At 46.7% G+C, this 15,974-nt stretch overlaps 1 pseudogene; it reads left to right on the plus strand.

Moving 5' to 3' along the window:
• The first annotated feature begins 9,775 nt into the window (after positions 1-9,775).
• Positions 9,776-9,931, plus strand: LOC144786300 (U2 spliceosomal RNA; annotated as a pseudogene).
• Positions 9,932-15,974: the final 6,043 nt, after the last annotated feature.

Here is a 15,974-nt window from a genome sequence, read left to right on the forward strand (position 1 = left end):
TAGTCTATATTTCTTCCTTAATGGGCGCGGCTTAATGTGTTGTGTTTATGGATACCGTTTTGCCACATGATCCTCCATCTGCTGCATAACTTGCAGAATTCAAAAAAAGCTGTTCCTAGTTCAAACAGATTCAAAGATTGATCCCTCGTGATGGACTACTCCACAAGACTTCAACAATACTTCGTTTTGGCCTGTCCAACATCACAACCACTACTTTGGCCGATGGTACGTTTTCAACGTAACAGACTTCTTTTGTTTTTTTTCTTTCAAGGGCCAGTACATTGGTATCAGTAAACATCCACACCACTCTTGACCCAGATGTCACAACCCGGCAGATCAAACTAGCCTTTTTACCAAAGATCCAACAACAAATTTGCCACGAATAGCCTTGATAAAAGTCTGATTGGACGAAACACGGGTTTTCTGATTCGGAAGTGATTGTCAATTTCGAAGGGACTCTTAATGGATTAATGGCAATCAAGAATTATTGAAAGCCACCAAGATTCATTAGGTATTCAGGAGACAAATTAATTCTGGTTGCTCGTGGTCTTTTCGCGAATGGACTGTCTTATTTCATCTAATGTGTAACACCCCTAGGTAGCAGTGTCAGTTCGGTGAGCACCACCATGATACTTTGAGTGTATTTTTGTTTTTTTAGAACAGAGATCATAAACTTCAACCTTTTTGTTGGGATGTGCTACCTTCCCCTCCACTGCTAACCATTTAATAGTTGACACTATATGTTATTTTTAAAAAGCTCCATGTTTGGCGCCGAGTAGCACCAGTCCCTTTAGAAAAATTAGCTAGTAAATTTGTAGTTAATCATCCTGCATTCAGGATAAACTTTTGCCGGATCAGTTTTAATAAGTATCAAAACAGCTAAACAAAAAACTATTTCAAAAGAATATGCAACATAGACAACATAATTTTCCTTTTCTTGGTGCATAATTTAGTCAACACTAACTCATAATTTTGTCCTCCTTTGAAGCCTATCAGAGGTCCTGACAATGGCCCTCCTTGCCCTCTGATCTTTATGGGACCTTAGCCCCCATCCTGAGATTTGACCCTAATAGACATGCCTAACCACACCATGACCTTCAAAAGCTGACTGCCTCATCCCGACGTCAGTGAATTGCAACTCCTTCTTTACCTTTAAACGGGCTTCTCACCTTCTGACTGCGCGCGACTCCAGGTGGCATTTAAGCAGAGGCTGTGCCCACCTTGGCATCAATGATTCCAGTAAACAAAATGAGACCTTCTACCTCAGGCTGGACAGAAGCAGCTTACTTTTTGTTGTGTTTAACATCTACAATGGGGTGACCAAATGCTACAGGTCACCAGGACACTTTATTTCCAGTCCGGGCCTTTCATTCAACAAAATAATGCATTTTGAGATGTGTAGCCTCAGTTTCAAATATTTGGAATAAAAAACCTGAATAGACTTGCAAAAGAAAAGCCTACTAATGCACGTGTCTCCAAAGAAAAAGGCTTATATGACCAGACCAAAATAACACTGCTGTTGAATCTCATCTGGAAAAATCTTAAATTTTTAAGATCCGGCTAATGCAGCTCCATAATATAAAGGCATCACCTGGCAACCTGACTGTCTGCAAAGAGAAACTCCTCTCTGTCTACTTTGAGGCTGTACCACTCTCTCGTAGATCTTATAAATAATATAGTATGCTTATGGGTCTTTATCTTGAGTAAGCTAGTAGACATAATTTTATAGTTCTTAGAAAGCAATCAACTTATTTTGCGTACAATCCCTTGGGCTTTTTCAAGGCAACGTATTATCTCTTTATTAGCGAATGAAGGTAAAGAGTTTCGTCCACTGATCTAGGTAGTGTTTCCATCCATTGGGGTCTGGTTTCATCGTAGTGTATCCATTAGGTATGCCTGGGTATCGGTGTACTTCGGCTGAAGACTTTGTTTGTCACAATATTGTTAGCAAAAATATAGTCTGCCAAAAATATCTTGTCCTAAATATCGCTTACAAAAATAACACTCCATTACGTCTACATTTTATGTTATTCCCTCAAGCAAGCTGCTATTATTGCAAAGAATACTGATGACATGAACTTTATGTCAGATGATATTTTGTTAGGGTGTGCTAGTTCCATGCCCCCCGAAGGCCTGACATGTGACCGACTACCCTGCTGCTCGTAAGCGCCAGGCTGCTGGGAAATCATGCAATGTCTCTATATTCCAGTGTGCCTCTACTACTATTAGTTCTACTCTTACCCTTCAGGGCGGGGTAAGGTGCACCGATGAGGGTCTTAGTTTGAATGAGGTGTGGTCTACGGACGCAGTCGTCATTTCTGGAACCAAGAGGAGATGTCAGCTCCAACATCCATTGGGTCAAAGTGTAAGATCCAGAGAACATTGTGTCACCCACCTGTGACTCAGTTTTCTTATATCTGAAAATTGCTGATCATTAATTGAAGGTTTATAGTAAACACGGGACCTGCACATGTATGTCCAATTTAACATATCGTAAGTGGGCTAGTAAATTCTGACCCTTGTGAAAGCCCCTACTTAAACAAGGATTAGGAATTCGGACCACTGCAGTATCCTTGCAAATTTTCCTTATTACATTTTGGTAAGTCAAATCTGTGTGATTTTGCCAGGGAAAACGTTGGTGCAGAATACACTAATTCAGGGCCGGTTCTAGGATTTGCGAGGCCCTGGGCTAAAATGGAATGTGCGAGGCCCCTCTAATGTAGATAAGTGGCCCCTTTAGGAGACCATTCACAGACACTGTGGGAGGCCCATTGTCCAGCATTTTGCCCCCCCTCACAGTTTTAACTTTCAGACCACAAGCATTTCTCACACCTTCAGTCCGACAGGTGAGAGAATTGCTTGTGGGCTAAAAGTTAAAACTATGGGGGTGCCAAAATGCTGGACAATGGGCCTCCCATGGTGTCTTTGAATGGGTCTCCTTGGAATTGAAGGGAGCGTCTCCCTCCCCTATGCTTCAAGACACCATCCATGAGAGGCCTGGGGAGGGGGGCCCCTCTGAATGACCTTAATTGCAAGGCGACACCTTTCTCTGAAATGGATCGCCAGGGAAACAACAGAACACACCACCAGTGCGTGGCTCCATGCTGGTGGGCTGAATGCGAGGCCCTGGGCAGCTGCCCACGCTGTCCATGCCTAGCGCCGGCCCTGCACTAATTCTCCATGGAATTCCTCCTTTTTTAGAGGAAATTTGGAATCTTGAAAAATACTGCACTCACAATTTTTGGTGTTGACTGATTGCGGTAAATAATCCTCTGTCCATCAGTAATCAGGACCTTTGTCTGTTTTTATGTCATCCCAAAGGAGACAGATACGAAACAGGCATTGAAAATGCAATAGGTCTCGCCTTTAATTAAGTTAAAGCCATTTGCTTTGCTAATAGTGTTGTATAGCAAAGCAAATGGCTTTAACTTAATGAACGGCGAGTCCTATTGCATTTTAATGCCAGCTCACTGGCAGTGGACAGGCACACTTATCTGAATGCTAAAGGTGTTTACATCTAACTAATGTTCACAGATAGTTACGTGTGTTTTGGATACTGTAAGCATCAACTCTGTAATATTACTGTAAATAATGTCAGTGACAGCGTCACATTTCGCATATTTGAGGTCCTGTGTTGCTACAAAATAAAAATCTGTATGGCTATTGCATGAATCATACAAAAAACATTGTTCTGAAAAAATGTCTGTAATAGACTCTTAAACAGCACCTACAATAAAATGAATTAAAGGGAACTGCAATTAAAACAATCTGTTCGAGGTCATTAGGGAAAGACTCTCTGTAGAACAGAGCTGGCAGTATCAACAAGCCCCTTGAAAGGCTGGGACCCTGGGTCACAGTCCACACCTTAAAACGCCTCTGCCTGTGGGACACCAACGTTAGGGTCTGTCGGAGGTTAATGGACACAACAGAAATCTAACATTTTCCGTGCTGATGACGAGCTGAGCTCGTCATGGCCTCCGCGGAACGCCCACGCAGGGATAATTACCCCGCTGTGCTGGGCGTTCCATTGAGCGGGCGTGGCCATGACGCGGCCCCCTTCCCCCCGCGCCACGGGGGAATTAGCCCCGAGGCGATGGGGTTAAGAACACAGCAGGCCGCAAATGAGGTACACTGAGGGTTCAAATGAGTTGCACTGCAGAGACACTAAACTCAGTCACAAGTACACGAGGGACACCAACATTGAACTCATGACAAATGAGTGGCATATAAAGAACACACATGGGAAAGTGCACAATTTAGTTACACTGAGCCAAAGAAGCAAGATTCACAGATGCATACAAAGGAAGGAGTTTAGAACGGGAGTAATTGTCAAACACGAGAAAGTACACATATTATGATTGTTGAATTAATAAATGGTGGGCGCAGAGGAAACCAGATAATCATCAAGGGGCAATAAGGACCAAAGCGTAAAGTCAAATTGAGACGCATGCAGGGCGCAAGTCCTAAAAAAAGAAGTGGGGGGACGCTGACGTCACAACAGGAAGTGACCTCACGAAAGGTGGCTTGCACCATCAGACTCATTGCCTCCCCTCGCTCACCCCATGGATGCGATTGCATCAGAGAAGCCAGCGCGTGAGCAGCGTTCTGAATGAGCTCCGATCTCACCCCAGAGAGGCCAAAGAGTGAATGAGTGGCTCCATTTTCTCCAGTAATCAAGCCTCTGATAAACTAAGAGGGGGGACGCCGTCCACCCGCGTGGTACCCCGACCCCGACAAATGAGTGGCATATGAAGAACACACATGGGAAAGCGCACAATTTAGTTACACTGAGCCAAAGAAGCAAGATTCACCGATACATACAAAGGAAGGAGTTTAGAACAGGAGTAATTGTCAAACACGAGAAAGTACACATATTGTGATCGTTGAATTAATAAATGGTGGGCGCTGAGGAAACCAGATAATCATCAAGGGGCAATAAGGACCATAGCGTAAAGTCAAATTGAGACGCATGCAGGGCGTAAGTCCTAAAAAAAGAAGTGGGGGGGACGCTGACATCAAGTCAGGAAGTGACGTCACGAAAGGTGGCTTGCACCATCAGACTCATTGCCTCCCCTCGCTCGCCCCTTGGATGCGATTGCATCAGAGAAGCCAGCGCGTGAGCAGCGTTCTGAATGAGCTCCGATCTCACCCCAGAGAGGCCAAAGAGTGAATGAGTGGCTCCATTTTCTCCAGTAATCAAGCCTCTGATAAACTAAGAGGGGGGACGCCGTCCACCCGCGTGGTACCCCGACCCGAGCCCTGGAAGCATGTGACCGGAAATTGAAAAATAAATGCACTGAGAGTTCTGAATGCAGAAAAAAGTTACATCAGAGCAATATCCTATTCAAACGTGTAAAGTGTGCTCCCTTTCAGCATTTCTAGGCCATCACTCTGCCCCCTCTGTTAGCCTCTTTCCACCCCTTCTCCTTGTAAGTGCACAACCGTACCACAATGCTGCCTTCTCCTACCTTAACCCCTCCCATGCTCATGACGAGCTGAGCTCGTCAGTCATGAACCACGGTGCTCGTGAGCTGAGCTCGTCACGGCCGTTAGAACGCTCACACGCGGGGATAATTCCCCTGCTGTGCTGAGCGTTCTAAGGAAACGGGTGTGGCCGTGACGAACTGAGCTCGTCATGAGCACCGGGGCGCTGTGCGCGCCCCCGCCCCCCAGTACAGCAGGATAATAACACCCGCAACCAACGGGTTGAAGCAGCCGGGAGGGTGGCCCTAAGACAGCCCCCACAAACAAAACAGCCACAAATAGGAGTAGAGAGGATAAACCAATGCCCAAAGACTGCAGCAGACGGATGGCAAAGCCATCGAGGGCAGGCTTGTTATCTCTCTGGTTTATGTAGAAATGTCACCGCATCCCACAGCCTGCAGCTGTGCGTTGGAGTGCCAAGCGTCGCACAAGAAATGAAAAGAGAGACTTAAGTTGCATAATTCTGTTGCGTCAATTTAAAAGCAAACAAAATGATGGTCCAACCCAAAAAAAGAGAGACAGAGGCCTTCCGGAGCAGGAGGTGATCGCAGTCTGCATTCTTGCCCTCATCAGCAGACGGGACGGGCCAGGTGATATTTGCGCTGGGCAGGGGATTGAGAATCCAGGTGAATCTTGGTAGCCAGGTCTGCTGTGACTCGAACAACTTTGCTGGGGAATGGAGAGTGGTTACTTATTCTGAGAGGCGGAGAAGGAGTAAGCTGCTAGAGACTAGTTAATCAAAACCAGTGGCGGCTAGTGGACTTTTAAAGTAGTGAGGCGTACTGAATTGAGTTACACAGCTGAGGGAAGGGAATTCACCACAACGCTCGTGCGTGCACCAGGGCCCGACGGAAGGGGCATGAGTAACTGCTTCAGATAATCCATAGTTTCCTAATCAGAGCAGAACCATCTCTGGAACACGTGAATCATTCACGTGTTCCAGAGATGGTTCTGCTCTGATTAGGAAACTATGGATTATCTGAAGCAGTTACCCATGCCCCCTCTGTCGGGCCCTGACCCCACGGCCCCATTATCAAAAATTAGCACTGCACTGACCCGAGCAGGGACTAGCTTGGGCCCGAGACTGTCACGGCCAGCATGACGGGAAGGGGTCGCGCAGGGAGGGGGTGGGTGGGGATTAATATAATTTAAATAAATAAAAAAAATAAGAAAAACTGACCTTGCCTCCGGGCCGGACTCCTGTGTTGCACCTCCCGCTCTCTGAAAACACGAAGCAGTAACAGGCAGCCTCCCTCCTTCCCCTAAGCCAATCACAACGCTGCAATGGCAGCGTTGTGATTGGATAGGCCGCCGTCCTTACAGGCGTCTTAGAGGATGCCGTTTTTTCACTATGACTGGTTTGGCCGGCCCTGGGGCCGGCCAAAGAGTCAGCGCCCATAACATTTGGCTAGCCACTCCTCCCTCAACCGCCCACCTGCCCGCCTACAACCCGGCAATCAGGCATACCCTTCTGCTTTCTCGCACTGCGAGAAGCAGAAATGTAAAATGGTATTTATACCATTTTACGATTCTGCTTCTCGCACTGCGAGAAAGCAGTGGGGCAACGCCCCGATGCCCACGTGGTGGAACCACCACTGATCAAAACTGCATTTAGTGAGCGACTGTTACAAATTCTTTTAAACCCGAGCCGTGTTGAAAGAAAGGCCTTTGTTAAACTGAAACATAAGAAGCTGTCAACAAGCGTTTCGCCACCATATGAAAAAATAAATACATTAAAAGCCACGGCGATAGCGAGTGACTGTTACATATTTATAACAAGCAGCTGTGTCTCTGAGAGAAACAGAGGGAAGGGTCTGCTCGGGGAGAGAGACAGACGGAAGGGGAAACAAATAGTGCTAACCCAGTAATTAAAGGCCATAGTCTAACGCCGCCAGTAAAAGATCAAATCCCGGTGGGCGAGGCCAAAAGTGGACAGGTCGGCAACAAGGAGGGACTAAAAAGCCTCCTTAACAATAGAATGCCAGCATTTAGCCTAAGCTATGATGCGAGCCAATGGAAGAGGGGGCGGGGCTTCAAGTCCCCTTCCTCACCTGCATTGATTTCAAGAAGCTCTCAAATGCCGAGAGCAGCACATGCGCGCTGAAATCGCCAGCCAAGACCTAAAAATGAAGTGATTTGCACAGGATCGCTAATTTTGGGTGAAGTATATACGCCACAATTGGGTTTCAGGTCAACTTGTTCCACGATTATTAAGTCAGCATCGGGAGGTGTCTCCTTTCTTTACATGCATTGCCCTCAGCGGTCAAGTCAGCTTCTAGTGAGATCATCACAGCCCCTGCCAGTGAATTCGCTATTTCTTGCCCTACCTCTTAAAGCGCAGCGATAGGGCCTTGGAGGGTACTCCATTGAATTCCCAAGTCAATGATGACCATGGGTTTCAGTAGTTTGTTTTCAATTAGCCACTGAAGGCCAGAGCCAGGCTGAAGGCAGGTGACTGGCTCTAGCTTGGCCCAAGGTCCTCTGGTGGCCTCGAGTCGAAAAGGGCTGATTCGAGCTGGGAGTGAGTGGAGTGAGTCAGAAAGGGGCAAAAGAAAGAGACTGAAGAGGAAGAAAAACTGCAGGGGAAAGGACCATAGACAGTGGTTATAAAGAGGCAGCACAGAGAAGGGGAGACCGATAACAGCCCGGGAAAGGAGAGGAAATTTGGGACGGGGAGCAGGGAGAAATGGGAAAGGGGAAAAAGAGCAGGAGGAAAGATGGGTGAAACTGCAATAGACTCTTGAGAAAACCAGGTAGGGGTCTGAGTAGAGTCAGTAGAGTGACATGTGGCTGACAGAGACTTCCTGCACTACCAGACCATCATGGGCACCAGCCTTCTACAGCAAACCTAAGTTCAGCATTGGGTCATTAGGCCACTCTGCCCCCTCCTCCATTCGCGGCACCTCCTCCCAACCTTCCAAGCATATCACAGTAACCAATGCTTTTGCTGACTACGTTTGTGCTAAGACCTCTATTTCCACTCTGGCTCGGTTCCTCCCTTAAATTGTCTGGATTGCCACCTTTTTAACAAAGTGACAAAGAATTCAGTACGTGTTACATCAAAGCAACCATAGCACAGATACATGCATTAGGATTTATTTTAAATTTGATTCTATTATACAGGATAAAGTACCCCCCACTGCACGTTTTAAAGATTGGCAGTCACTGAGAAGCATCCTAACCATTTAGAGAAACGAGGTGGAAGGCCAAGTTCCTTCATGGAGCATTAGTGTAGATTCATATGTAAAGCACAAACAATTGCAACGACGTTCCCGAGTAGCCATACATACAAACAATAAAAGTACCTATATAATTACCACTAAGTTTCAATATCATTATGGCATCTACAAATGCACAGACATCGATAAAGTACCCCAGCAATGAATACAATATTATGCAGGAAGAAAGAGCACAGTGCAAGGGATGCATCAGCCATCACCACCTTCTTTCAGCCAATGTACGTTCAAAGCCCTGCTTAACAAGGTCAACGAGTGATTGGAGCAAATGAACGTCGGCAGGTGGTTCCACAAAGTGGCTCTTACCACCATGAGGCGCTTCCCGCCCAGCATCTTATGCCGCCACTCGGGGATGTGCTCTTGTGGATACACCGATGGTCGAAGCGACCATGCAGGTGTAGCGAATCGCCTTCACTGGTGCCCAGGTGTCTGACCATGAAACACTTCCATATTACACATCCCAGCTGACACTTCTACTGATGTCTGGACACATAGTCAAATGTCTGATGGCCAAAGATTACTTGAACAGCCCTGTTTTGAATCGCATGTAACTTGCCCCACACGTCACACGACTCCATGGTGACTCGCAGTGCTTGAAATGGAAAAATAGAAGTGCAGGTACTCTAAACCAGAGGGCCTGCTTGTTTCTGAGAAGTGCTGATAAACTCCAATTAAAGGTATATCATTTCTCTTTAGAAGTGCCGGTACTCTCCCTCTCAAAATAAAAAAGTGCCAGTACTCCGTACCGGACAGTACCGGCCCATTTAAAGCATTGGTGGCTCGTAATCAGTGCTTTAAATGGAAATATAGAAGTGGAGGAAATGCCTATTTAGACTACAGTGCCGGTACTCTCCCATTTAATGTAAGCAGCAGTGCTGAGAAGTGCAGGTACTCTCTCTTTCAAATGAAAGAAGTGCAGGCACTCAGTACCGGACAGTACCTGCCCATTTATAGCACTGGTCGTAATATTCTCTCAAAACATGGTATCCAGAATCCTGCTAAATGAACTCTCTTTCAACCCTTGCTTTAGCTTCTAGCATGTAAAAAAGATGTGAATGGCTTCTCAGCCTTTTGGCTAAAATCAAGTGTAGTAACATACATGTTAACTCTATATCGTAAAAATATCCAGGGGACTGTGTAGCTTGTCATTTGTTCCATGAACATATTTGCTTGACCTACCTCTGACTATGGTCAAGTTTAAGGTTAAGTGTGCTGATTGGTGGAGGACCTTAGATAACCGTGATTACCACTCAGCCCCAGCAAACATTTTATTACACTGGGGAAATCTTGCAAATTTCCCATTATGCAAATTCCACAATTTTTTTGCCGCTTTGCAAACCTATTAGTTGGGGGGGGGTTTTGCCATTTGGAGACTGGTTTGAGCAGAAAATGCCCTGCAGTAGCTCTAATGTCACAGCCAAAAGCCATTTTTCTGCTCAAAGCAGCTTCCTGAATCTGTGATTATTGTACGTCATATATGCCCTCATATTCAATTTTCGTAAAAGATACTGCCAAATATATTTCTCATAATATGCACACATTTGTGTCGTTTTCATGAAAATGATGCTTATTTCGCAAGTAAAAATGTGCACAATTTCGCTCAACTAGTTACAACTAAACTGTAATTACTTATTTCAGTAGAGTAGTGAAGTATGTATGCGTGTTTCTTGCTACAGGTAAACACATAGGAACAATCTAGGCTGCAGTAAAGATATTAGATATTTCTTTTGTACATTTATGGTAACATGCATGTTCTGTATACTGTAGAAATACTCCGCCAGAAGTAGGATGGCCTCCCTGGTCATTCCTCAACATTCCCATACACACACGCCTTAAAAACATCAACTACACAATTTATAATAATTTGGAAGGGAGACCCATAAACATACGTAGAGCACATTCACAGTATGTGGAAGATACCCTCTTTAACAAGGAAGTAAAGAGGCACTAAAGACATGCAACTAGAACCACGAGACAGGTATCCCAGCATGCAACATCAACAGGGCACCTCAACACACTTGTAGGTTAAGTGCATCTGACAAGCAGGTTTGCAACTGCGCTCAAGCACATAGAGCAAAACTGAAAACAACCAAGGCAGGAAAAGACTGCAACGGCTAATGCCACACAAAGAACACACTCTCTTTGAGGGGTCATGGAAGCTGTCGTTAACCTCTGCGACCTTCCTGCCTACTGTGAAGTTACTGTAAGATCTTATATTCATTCCGGATAACTCAGGGCACAGCAATTGTTTAAGCATAGCCGCTGCATTCATAATTAATTAGTTAAGCATAATTGACCATCATTTCTGGACTTATGTGTTTTTTTCTGTTGCAAATTGCAGTGGCGTAGAAAGGTCAGGTGGTGCCCGGTGTGGGAAATTTCTGGTCAACCCCCCCACCCCCGCTTGACAAAATGGTAAAAATAAGTGTTTAAAACACACAGGCAAAAATATGTGTTTAAACACACATGTTTTTGCCATTATGCCACACCCCTCCGTGAGGACACCAAGGGTCCTACGTCACTGACAAATTGTAATTGCATTTATATAGCGCTTACTTCCCCTGACGAGGCGTGGAAGCGCTTTTCGGCTAATGTTTACATTTAAAAAATATTCAGGTTTAGACAGACCACCGGGACACTGCAAGCTGAAAAAAAGGAGGTGTGTTTTTTGTGGTCTGGCTTGTAAGCCAAACTGTTGCCTGAGAATAATGTGATCATCACCAGGGGAGTCATTTCGGCCCCACCCACATGTTAACAGCCAGAAGTACATGTTTTGATCCCTACAGCTGTGATAAATGTGTTTATTTATCCACCAGCCTTAGCTTGAACTTTCAGGGGGGGACACACATGCCACTGTAATGCTACGAAAGTGTCTTGGATACCTAGGTCTTTTATGGCGTGTTTCTCTAGCAGCAGCAAAATGGCAGGAGGGCAGTAAGTAACTTGCATGGATTTTTAGGTCTGGCTTTACATTCAGTCGTAAGCCTGACCTATTGGCATTGCCGATGCTTGTTTCTGCTAGTATCACAGAGCTTCTCCCGAGCCTTCACTTGCATCGTGCCATGTGTAAAACAAACACTTCCTCAGCCAGGAGGCACCTTGCCTGGAAAGCACTGCAGAAGTCCTGGCCGTTGAGTGGGGACCCATGTACAGCACAACCAGCATTAAACCGTGCACAGCAGGGACTGAATGGAAAAATAGTGGACACTGATCGTAAACGACACAATGAACCGCATAAACTCCACTGCACAGCACCCACGTGCAGCACTGCTTGCACCGGGAGCATCACTCATCTAGGGGATGTATGTCGTTACTACGCATGCTTTTACAACGCATGCCTTTACCACGCAACTTTTACAACGCAAGTCGTTAACGACTTGCGTTGGGGGGCGCTGGATAGTGAATAGTTTAATTTACTATTCCAACTCCAGTCCCCGTGGATAGTAAGGAAGGTTTTGGATAGTAAATTAAACTATTCCCTATCCTACAGCGCCCACCAGCGCAAGTCGTTGTAACTACTTGCGTTGTAAAAGTTGCGTGATAAAGGTAGTGCGTGGTAAAAGTTGCGTTGTAAACACTGTTCCCCCTCATCTAGGTGACAGTGACCCCAAAACGGCTGTGCAGCATTACCCACGAGGCAGAGGGCTCGTAGTGCACTGATCACACATATGCAAACGCCTATCCAACTTGGACCCAAGGAAATTGAAAAAGACCAATAATCCCCCTGCTTTATTTTTGCTAAATAAAGGTAATTTGTTTATGTATATCAGGAATTATTTCTGAAGCTATTCATTAGAATTTTCACCGAGCTTGTTGTTATTAATTGAATTATGGAATGTGTATTAACTTTTGCACCACCTTTCCGATGAAAAAATAAAAACAAATTGAAAAACTGTGTACAGCAGTGACAACACTACACATGCAGGGCCTCTGGAATTATGCGGCAGGGGACGTGCAACTATGCAGAAGGGTTGACTATGTTATAGGGGGGAAAAAGCCAAATGATGTGGCATAATGCACCACATTTTGAGAAAATATAAGACAACTTCATTATCTTTAGTCATGTTAACAATGATTGGGCAAATGTTTCTTCTCATTAGTACCAGATTTACACCCAAATATACCAATAAGGTACTGAAAGGATCAGTCAATCTCTGACAGGCCTTCTAAAACAACACGTATTGCTGCTTTTTTAGTAACTTTTGATCCGTTTGAGCTAGAAACAATTTTGTTTTGTTAAAATCTGCAGATTACGCAGCAGATTGTCGATTATGTGGCACATGCACAAATCAATAATTATGTAAAGATAAATGGCGCAACAGCAGAGAATCACATCATTCCAGTGACCGTGTAAATAAGGTAGCCCGGCACTGCAATACAACTACTGTGTGTAGCATAGAAATGCAGCCATATGTTGTTTTACTACTAGGGTGCTCCAACTCGCCCCACCCGCCGGTGACCGTCCCACTGACACTCACCTGTTGGCCCTCAGGGGCTCCATCTCCTCTCGTGGGAAGCAGACGAAGCAGAAGGTGTCCATCACCTCGGTCCCACGATGCATTGGAGCGGCGCCTGTCTGTCGGTCATGAGACCTCATGAGCTGTCGCTGGACTCATACCCCTGCCACTGCCCGGGTCAGGGGTTCCCGCCATCTTGCCTGCTGCTCTGAGTGCCCTTGAGGCCTCATGGCCTTCCCTCTGTTGACCCCAGGATGCACTTCCGGGTCTTGATGGTGACTTCTTCAAAGAAAGGCAGTGATTTACAGTTGATTGTTGGCCACGTGCAGAGATGAGAATCCTTCAGAACCGATGCCTGGGCACGTGCAGCGAACACGGAAGTGAATTCCCTCACCCTAGACCTTCCGGCCTCACCCTAGACTTCCGGTTCTATTCTGAGCCTTCTTGTGTGTCAAAGGAAACTTCAATCCTCTCTGTGTGTGGGTTAAGGCTGCAAAATTACCAATGAGTTGTGGTAACCGCAAAAGCTACCGTTAAAAGCGCCCCTTTGTGTACTCTGTTCAAATGGTCACTGATATTTTCAGACAGCCTGCTGGTCATCTCAGGTCACTCAGACTGAATGTTGGGCACCAGCTGGAACTCGCTAGTCTTTCTGCCAGTAAGTGGCTTTTGTGGCCCGCGGACAGGTCCTCTGAGGCAACGAATGAAGGTCGATCAGTACTCCTTGGGGCCAAGAGCGAAGGCTACCTCTCGGATACGTCTGGCTCCTCTGGTCCATATCACCTCATTTACAGCTTTCAGCAGCTGATATAGTTATTGTTCTTGCAATCTCTAAATTGTGCGAGTTTCTGTCAGTGCCACCTCCTCTCAGGAAGCTCTCCCACCTCCACATCCAAGAACCTAGGCATCTCTGGGTCTTCAGTCAGCACTCAACAGGTCCTGCTCTTCAGTCAGCACCCAACACCAATGACCTCTCTCAGCCAACACACAATACCTCTGGCTCTTCCGTCAGCACCGGGCATCTCGAGGAGTTCTTCGGTCAGAACCCAACACATCTGGCTCTTGAGGCAATACCCAACACCTCGTCTCGTCAGTCAGCACCCAACTTCTCAGCTCTTCAGTCAGCACCCAACTCCTAGGCTCTTCAGTCAGCACCCAACCCATCTGGCTTTTCAGTCAGAACTCAACTCATCAGCTCTTCAGTCAGCACCCAACACAGCTGGCTCTTCAGTCAATACCTCCGTCTCTTCAGTCAGCACACAACACCTCAAGCACTTCAGTCAACATCTAAAATCTCTGGCTCTGCAGTCAGCACCAACATCTACCGCTCTTGTAGTAAATACCCAACACATGCCGCACTTAAATCAGCAAGCAATGTCTCCGGCTCCTCAGCTAGCACCCAGCACCCCTGACCGTTCTCAGTCAACACCCAACACCTCTGGCTCTTCAGTCACTACCCAACACCACCAGCACTTCTAGTCAATACACACACTTCTAGCTCTTGCGAGAACACCTAACATCTCCGTCTCCTCCAGTGAGCACCAAACACGTCTCTATTTCTCTCTTTAGTCAGCACCCAACATCCACACATCTTCAATCAGAACTCAACTCTTCCGGCAGTTCAATCAGTACCCAACTTCTCTGGTTCTTCAGTCAGCACCCAAGTATTCCTATACTTCAGTCAGCACCCAACTCCTCACCTATTCAGTCAGCACCCAACTCCTCACCTATTCAGTCAGCACCCAACTCAGTCAGCACCCAACTCCTCGGCTCACCAGTCAGCACCCAACTCTTCCAGCGCTCACTTCAATCAGTACCCAACTCCTCAGCTCTTCAGTCAGCACCCAACTCCTCGCCTCGCCAGTCAGCACCCAACTCCACGGCTCGCCAGTCAGCACACAACTCTTACAGCGCTTGCTTCAATCAGTACCCAACTTCTCTGGTTCTTCAGTCAGCACCCAACTCCTCAGCTCACCAGTCAGCACCCAACTCTTCCAGCGCTTGCTTCAATCAGTACCCAACTCCTCAGCTCTTCAGTCAGCACCCAACTCCTCGCCTCGCCAGTCAGCACCCAACTCCACGGCTTGCCAGTCAGCACCCAACTCTTGCAGCGCTCGCCTCAATCAGTACCCAACTTCTCTGGTTCTTCAGTCAGCACCCAACTCCTCAGCTCGCCAGTCAGCACCCAACTCTTCCAGCGCTTGCTTCAATCAGTACCCAACTCCTCGGCTCTTCAGTCAGCACCCAACTCCTCGGCTCTTCAGTCAGCACCCAACTCTTCCAGCGCTTGCTTCAATCAGTACCCAACTCCTCGGCTCTTCAGTCAGCACCCAACTCCTCAGCTCGCCAGTCAGCACCCAACTCTTCCAGCGCTTGCTTCAATCAGTACCCAACTCCTCGGCTCTTCAGTCAGCACCCAACTCCTCGGCTCTTCAGTCAGCACGCAACTCCTCAGCTCTCCAGTCAGCACCCAACTATTCCAACGTTTCAACCAGTACCCAACTTCTTTGGTTGTTCAGTCAGTACCCAACTCCTCGGCTCTCCAGTCAGCACCCAACTTCTCGGCTCTCCAGTCAGCACCCAACTCCTCAGCTGTTCAGTCAGCACCCCAGCACATCTGGCTGTTCCTGTCAGTTCTCAGAACTTCAAGTGCCTGGCTTCACTTTCCTAACATTGTGTGGAGTCTGGACGCCCTGGCATTGCCTTCTTCGCTAGTGCCCAGAGGCACGGGTTGTCCCTCTCTACGGCTCTCCTTCGGCCTCAGCAGTGGCATGCGGTGGGCACCAGGGTGTGCCAG

This window comes from Lissotriton helveticus, chromosome 10, assembly GCF_964261635.1.
Source record: "Lissotriton helveticus chromosome 10, aLisHel1.1, whole genome shotgun sequence".
In the NCBI taxonomy this organism is placed as follows: domain Eukaryota; kingdom Metazoa; phylum Chordata; class Amphibia; order Caudata; family Salamandridae; genus Lissotriton; species Lissotriton helveticus.